This window comes from Fukomys damarensis, unplaced genomic scaffold (assembly GCF_012274545.1).
Source record: "Fukomys damarensis isolate Sample0158 unplaced genomic scaffold, DMR_v1.0_HiC HiC_scaffold_33, whole genome shotgun sequence".
NCBI lineage: Eukaryota > Metazoa > Chordata > Mammalia > Rodentia > Bathyergidae > Fukomys > Fukomys damarensis.
The window spans coordinates 8,497,255-8,503,578 of record NW_022900945.1 but is presented as its reverse complement, the minus strand read 5'-3'; the positions used below and the strand labels follow the sequence as shown (position 1 = coordinate 8,503,578).

General features: G+C 35.6%; 1 long non-coding RNA gene across 2 annotated transcripts in view; it reads left to right on the top strand.

Annotated features, from left to right (window-relative positions):
- LOC109117442 overlaps positions 1–6,001 on the top strand; it is a 7,208-nt gene extending 1,207 nt beyond the window's left edge. Inside the window, exons 2-4 of one of the 2 annotated variants that reach the window (XR_002024749.1) lie at positions 3,595–3,759; positions 4,991–5,119; positions 5,916–6,001. This is a non-coding gene — a long non-coding RNA (uncharacterized LOC109117442). The remainder of the gene's footprint in view (positions 1–3,594; positions 3,760–4,990; positions 5,120–5,915) is intronic. The other variant, XR_002024750.1, reaches the window with a different exon arrangement.
- Positions 6,002–6,324: the final 323 nt, after the last annotated feature.

Here is a 6,324-nt window from a genome sequence, read left to right as displayed (position 1 = left end):
CAAAAAAAAAAAAAAAAAAAAAAAAAAAAAAAAAAAAAGATCTAAGATCTAAACATATTCTTATGACAGAGTTCAGCATTTTTGCCCTTTGTCATTTACTCAAGCTGGAAATAGATGTTTAAGAACAATTTTACTCATAATTGCCAAAAATTCATAATTACCAAAAAAGTAGCTCAGTGGTAGAACAATTGCCTAGCATGTGCAGTCCCCTGGGTTTAATATCTAATATTATAAAATAAAAGCAAATAAGATATATTTCTGTACCTCGGTACACCCAGACAGTGAGCTAGCAAGCTATGAAAAGACATGCATTGTAATGAACCCCGATATATCCAGAAATAAATAAGCAGTGGTGCACCTAGACGAAGCCTTAGCAAGCCCTGAAAAGATAAAGGGGGGATTTCAATCTATAGTTCAACTAAAAGAAGTGACACTGAAAAGGCTAAGTGAAGTATAATTCCAAATGCATGATATTTTCTGGAAAGTACAAAGCTAGGAAGACAAGAGAACATAAATTCTTGCTAAGGAAGCCACAGAAAGGGACACTGAATAAACACAACAGTTTGTGGGGCAGTGGAACTATTTTGTTTGATGTCACATATAGTCTGTATGAAGCCTTTCTACATTTAGGAAAACCCATAGACTCTCCAACACCAAGAGGGCACCTAAGGTGCCCTGCGTACTTCACCCCCTGTAGATGACCAGACACCACTATAAACTGTCCAGTTATAACCCATGCACCTCCGTCTGCTGGATGTGGATGCTGGCTTTACACATGTGAGGTGGGGAGAACTTTCTGTACCATCCGCTCAATTCTGCTGTGACTCTAATCTGTTCTAAAAAAGTAAGCTTGATAATTTTAAAGACAGTGTTTGTCATGGTAAGAGTTTTAGATTAGGTCTCAGAATGTTTGAATTATAATGTATATCTCACAAGTTTTGATCACGAGTAGTAACTATGTTAAACCAAATTTTTTTTCACATCTGAAATTAGTTATAGCAATACCTGACAATTCCTTCTGCACTCCATTACATTTGTATTGTAATCATGTCTATAGCACTTTCTGACTGGTAGAATAGTAAACCTGTTCCTCCAACTAGATGATACATTCCTCGAAATCAAGGACTCCATTTTTGTGTCTCTTTGCTCAGCAGATTCTCTGTCCTATAATTGGAATAAAAGATTAAAAGGCCACATCTGAATGACAGGATGTTGTTTGAACAGTGTGTAAAACTTTACTCATAAGAACTATTTTCTCCCCCAATCACTCTTTTAGATCGTATCCTTTGATAAGGGAAAGATAATGTATTATATAACTTTCTATTTCTCTCTCAATTTAATACCCGAATTTGATTCTAGATATTTTTAAATCATCTTTTTTTATAACTCAGCAGGTCTTTGCGCTTCAAAGATTTGGGTCCTAAATAATTTCAATATTTAACACAAAACTAAAAATATTAAAATATCTCATCAACACTTCTCTTTTAAGGGGCACTGCTACCAGAGCATTATTTTCTTAAAGATAATCTGCCAAAAGTTCTGATATACACACACACACACACACGCACACACACACTCTGTGTGTGTGTGCGTGTGTGTGTGTGTGTGTGTATTTTTTTTTGTACTGGGGATCAAACTTGGGATCTTTTGCTTGGAACCACTGGGCTAAATCCCCAGCCCTCTATGTATATTTCTAAAGTGATGATCAGTAAACACATCCTAAAGTTGAAGCCCGATTTTGTGATGAAAAATTTGAGCTCTTTTTTTCAAAGTGGGACTGTGGACCCAATCCCACAGAAAATGTGCGCCCTTCCTATTCATGGCTCTGACACTTCAGTCTTACAGAGGCAGTATATCCACTCTTAACTCAAACATCGCTTCATTATTACAATTTAAAATGTCAAATCTGAGAGTTCAGTCATTTCCATACATCATACAACTAAATTTGTGTCACGTAATTTGTTTTCGTTTACATTCTTATTGCCTCTCTTCTTCTCCCTGGGTTCCCAAGACTCCTGTAAATTAATTTCACATTCTATGAGTAGAAAGGACATTTTGATATCTGGCTCTTACCCTTTGTTTCAATTCAGAATTTGTGCGGTTGAGTATTCCGGCAGCAGCTTGGTCCCTTGTTACTTCCAGGCACTAAATATAAAGAGAATAAATACCATTTTACATGATTGTTGTATCCAAGAATTCATATCATTTACATATGTCACGAATACTGCATTTAAAAATCCCTGTGCTAACACAAGTTCTCTGTTCTAATGCGTGAAGGTTTTTGATATCTCTGTCATTTGAAATTCAGTTCTCATTCGAAGAGTGTGGAAACTAATCTGCTTCCTTTAGTGCCCCCCAAGCCCATTTACTTCCCTGAATATGCTAAACCGGACCTTAAATTTGCTGCCTATGTACATGAGAACGAAAACCAGATGTCCACTGATAATGGTATTGCTGAGGCTGACACTTTGCTAAATGAAAATTCCTGCAGTATTGCTGAAGGGGCAGAAAGTGTAATGTCTCTTATTTGAATGAGTTTTACCTTTTTGTCTGCACATTCTGTATGGCTGAGCAGAGTCCCAGAGACATAAGTACTCCTGTGCTCCAGAAGATTAAATAGTGATCTAACAGTTCCAAAAGTTATGATTTTGACATGGGGTTATACAAATTCCCGTGCTTTAAAAGTTGAGCACAAGGTGAAGGCTAAAAACACAAGTTAAGACTGCCTTCGGGATGAGTATTAATCAAGCCATGCCCTATTTTTCAGGCTTTGCTTTAGATTTTATTTTTAAAATAATAGTTAAAGCACACATTCAAAATGCTCTATAAACACTGTGAAATATATAGTGCACCGGACCGTTCTGACCTTTTTAAAATTCTTCATCTCAGTTGGCCAGTCACTTCGGTCTCTGCAACAGGTTTACTGTACTTTTTAAAAGGAAGGGAAGGGGATGGTCAGCTCTTTCAAAATCTTGCTTAGAATACTGAAAAGGTCAACCCACTGCAGTAGGGGAATGTAAAAGAGGGGCCATTGAAATCTGGTACCTCGTTTTTATGATGAAGATTTTGCAAGAATTGAAAATGTCACAACACAAGTCAATTTTCAGGAAGAGCCTGGTACAAGGTTCAGACAGAATCCATCATCATTATACAATTAGCTTGTGATCTCCACTCTGTGATTAAAAAATTGCTTGGACAAAAAATATGACAGAGGTGTTTTCTGTCTTTTTTGTCAAAGATACGTTCTGCTCTGAGGGAGCATAGAGAAGAAAAAAATAAATAAATGTAGTGGTGCTCAGATGACTTTGCTTTTTCTCCCCAAGGGAATAGGCAGTGCCTAATAATTTCTGCAGATAGTTGTAATTGTCATGATGTGGGCAGTAGATTGCTTCTAGCATCTGGTGTGTACAGGTCAAAGATGCTGCTAATCTTCTTACAGTGTGCAAGCTCCCTACTACCCAGAAATATCTGGCCCCAAATATCAAGAGTTTGAAATTGAGAAAACTTGAACTAAAACACTGTGTAGTTTCATAATATTTTCATCAATTATATATCCCTTCAACATTAAAAACCCTTTAAAATTTTATTAACCAGCTCTTTCATGTACAATAAGTGTACAGTCATTCTCCCTTGCTACTGTAATTGTGGTACAAACAGAAAATGTGCCTAACGAAGAATGGACCTTCAGATTCTCCAAACTGTTGATCCTGAGGAACTTTCCAAAATGGCTCCCATGAAAATGCCTTCTCTGCTGCATCTGTAAGTTTGAATTATCAGTCATTGACCATATTGAACAAGGATACAGAGTATCAGCTTAACGATCTTTCGTGCACTGCTCCTCCCATTTCTAGTGATTTCCAGACGTTTGCCCAAAGCCTATTCCAACTGAGCATCTAGATGCTCTCTCACGAAGGGTCCTTCCCGATCCCCCACAGCCAATAGCCCAGCCACAGTCTTAGTCTCCTTCTTCCTGTGTTTGTGCATATCCTGGGTGGGCTGAAATTATTTCACTTTAAATATATAACTGGAAGTTATTTCTTTGAGTTTTTGTTTGTTTGTTTTTGGTACTGGGGATCGAACTCGGGTCCTTGCGCTTGTGAGGCAGGCCAATGAACTGCTGAGCTACATACCCGGGCCTATTTCTTTATCCCCTTCCTGCAAGATACAACCAAGAAATGGAGTTGTCTAGAATTTAAAACCCTGCCTAAATATAGACATCTAATACTTATTTTTTGGACAAACTAAATTTTAGCCTAATTTAAATGTGAATACAAATTTTCCCAATACAGGTTCTCTTGAGCTGTGTACTATGTCACCATATATAAATATGATCCTTCTTAAGCTACATCCTAAAAATAAAACATATTAGTCATAATCAGTTACAATATGAGCCTTTCAACTTTAAGATAATCAAACTAGAACTGAAAATGTAGACGTCATTAAAATAAGAAAATGAATCCTTATCCTTTCTCGGATTTTTGGCTAAGATCAAGTGAAAATGGAACTTAAACGCAGAAAAAAAATGAAAAATAAAACACGGACGATGTTGGAGTTTAAGAATGACAACAAACAATGATCATCATTAGCCTGTAATACTCTCTAGGTTCCGAGCATAGCATTTAAAAGCTAAGTAAAACTTTTAACTTCTGTGATAATAATAACTTCCTTGTCCTGTTACCAACTCATTAGTCTTTTCATTTTCTTTTGATGTAGCTAACCCCCAGAAATACTCTAAGGATCGTATTATGAAATAAAAGATTCTTTCAAGGATAATATATTCAAATATTTTACAGCTTTCAATATTCCATTTTTATTGCATTGTATCTGCCTCAGAATCCTATGCCATTTATTTTCTTTGTTTGGAATCTGCATTTTGGTTTTCTGTTTCTAAAAAATTTGAATTGAAAACAGTAAATATTAATGCATTAAATGGTATGTTTAGAATATTGCTGGCTATTGAAGAGCCACCGTTTTCAATGTCTAACTTCAGACTATTTAGGAAACAAGTTTAGAGAGCCTATTTATTGAAGAGACTAAACTTGGTGGAGGCAAGAGGAAGACTGTGCCGGAGGTAAACACAAACTCTTGGGAAAGTGAAAAGTAAACAAGGTAAACACTGGTAAGCCAAACACTTAACAGTGTAACCCTCACAAAGAATGAGAAATTTTTTAGTGATGTGTTCAGATTAGGTGTAACTCTGACAAAAAGAAGGAAGTTAGAGAAGAGGCAATTTGAAGAAGATTTGTGAATAACTTCCTCATAATATGCAATTATTTCTGGGATATGCAATTATTTCTCAAGAGATGTGGCAAAAATCCACATCACTTGAATGGTTGAAATCAAAAGAGACAAAACACCACTGAATGTTATTTATTTGTTGATTCTGCATGGCAACTCTGAAGGTCCCCAGAGAAGTGTGCTATCAAATAGATGAGATTTCTGAGGCTCCTTTAAGTCTTCAGTCGTTGTTTCTGTTTTACAAACTTTTTATACATAAAATAAAAGAATTGTGAGTTTCACACCTTATTACCTATACAGTTGAATTTCTTCAATTAAAAATGTTTTATACAACACAAATTATATTTGCCTTGTCTAGAAATAATGTGCTTTTTATGCAATTCTACTTTATGCTAAAAAGATGGGATTTTTATTTTAGTATCTATTATTTATGCCTTTGCTTTCATGAGTGGCTGTATGCAGGAACATCCTGTAATCTCTCTGAGGTTGAGTTTCCTCATTCATAAATATGGTAATGAAAGGTGATATGATCTTTATAACAGTTACATGAAAACAAAACAATACAAACACCATTTAGTAAAGAATAATTATATATTTCACATAGTACTGTTTTCAACTTCACAGATGAGATTACCACCTCATTTAAAATTGATTATATGTTTATTTTTTTCTTACAGTGATGAAGACTGTTGCATACGCTCATCGTTATCATCGACATCTTAGGCATAGTAAAGGAAAAAGATAATGGCAATTAAACTTAATGAAGCTCATCTAGAATTGAATCATTGCTTTCCTGCCTATAAAAGCAAAGCTTTTCCAATAGAGCTGAGTAGCTGTAGATGTCTGTGCATATATATGAATCCATACACAAATACGTGCTCACAAACTACCGTGGTTGGCTAGTCTTAACAATTTTAAGAGAAAGACTTCAAATTTGGTTAGAGAAGGTTAAATCCTCTGAACTTGTAAACATGACCTATTTATCATATACTACCTGAAGCAACAGTGAATCTTGGACTGAGACAGGACTGGCTGGTGTTCAAACAGAATGACAGGAAAAAAAGATACCTAAATCCGTACATATTA